The following is a 1,702-nucleotide window of genomic DNA, read 5'->3' on the forward strand; positions in this document are numbered from 1 at the left end:
TAGCAGGGAATTTGTCATAAAGATGGATTTTTCTCCTCCCCCCGCCCCCCCACCCCCACCCCACCCCACCCCGTGAACAGATATGTATTAATAAAAAAAAACTTTTCATTTTACTAAATCTCTTTCCAAATTGGAATTAAACATTTGTCTTGCATATAAATACCCACAGATCGTTGAGCAGGATAAACAAAAGGATGTGGGGGAGTGGGATCTGAGATTAGAGCAGGTACTTCCAGTTACAGGCCTCGCACCCATACTGATGCACTGGATCCAGTGACTGGCTAGGCTGTAAGTACTTTAGTGTTAACCTCTTTTAAATGGGTTTTTAATTGATGTCCGTCGGGTGACAGGCTTAAGAAAGGCCAGACAACACGTCTGTTATTGAACATTAGGAGCAGGCCATTCAGCCTCTTGAGCAGTCCCACCTATCAGTTAGTTTACCTCTTGCAGGAAAGGGAGCCAGGTTGCCAAAGCTTTTAACTGATTGGGAAAAACACAGGAATACCAAATTTCAAAGAGCAATCACAACGTTTCATACCACAGGAGGAAAGGTTGCGAAACTCAAAACAAAACGTTTACTCTCAGAAGCGATTCCGGGGTTGGGCAGCACCCGCTGAGCAATCCTGAGTGCGCCATTCACTACACTAACAGCCAATCTGAAATGATCAGTCGAGCTCGTAATGTGGGTCATTCAGGCTTGCGAAAAGCCATGTACATTTATATGTAGGGACTCGTTACCTATAAACGAAAGGAGACCTTGCATCTTTTTTGAATTACCTGGGAGTATGGGAGCCTATATTCCCTCTATCATTCTCCATGGTAACATGCTAGCTAATCCGAGTCAACTTGCTAACCAATCAACCAAACTGTTCTGATTGTTTGAAATTTGGCATTCTTGTGTTTGTCCTGATGAGTGCAAGATGAAAAGCTTCGACAGCATGCCTCTCTTTTCAACAATATTCAAGTTCTGTACCACTAGGCGACAGATTATAGCTGATCTGAACACCAGTTCAATTTTCTTGCCTTTGATCTTTATCGCTTGATACCTTTACCCAACACAATTCTCCATCTCTGAGTCTTAAAATGTTTGATTGTTCCCCTGCCCCAATGCATTTTGAGTACCAGATTCACATTCCTTGCGTGACTAATTCTGTGGAGGAATCAGTTTCCTTCTGAGTTACGGTGTCCAAATTTGAATCCACTTTGGGTCGGATCAAAGTTCTGTATGACAGGAGCGTCATTTCCATACTTTTAATTCCAAATCCCTGGAAGTGTTGAAGGGACTGCTGGTCGCCACCATGGGGAGAGCTAAGGCTGTCTGATCTGATAGGGGCTGAATGGCCTTCATTATCTGTATCAATATTTTGAGTTTGTTATATTTGAAAGGAGCTGTGTTTTGTTTTGTTCCTTTTTACTCTGTTTTCTCCTTGCTCTGCCAATTTCTCCACCAATTTCTCCTCCTCCTTTTAAGGGAGTTGGGTCCTCCTTGGAGTACCATGCCTCCAGGAACCAACCACCCTCCAGTGACCTTGCTGATGAATATGGGCACCGGGTGTTAGGAAGCTGGGTGGGGGCAGAGATAATTTGGGCCCAATCACTGTGTGCGCACACAGACTGTGGAAGTGTTCCTGGCTTGTCACCTTCGACAGGAGCCGAGATTGTTTCCTCCTCCCAATGTGGCAACATTGAGACCAACTGTCAT

The sequence above is a fragment of the Scyliorhinus torazame genome, chromosome 9 (assembly GCF_047496885.1).
Source record: "Scyliorhinus torazame isolate Kashiwa2021f chromosome 9, sScyTor2.1, whole genome shotgun sequence".
NCBI classification, from domain to species: domain Eukaryota; kingdom Metazoa; phylum Chordata; class Chondrichthyes; order Carcharhiniformes; family Scyliorhinidae; genus Scyliorhinus; species Scyliorhinus torazame.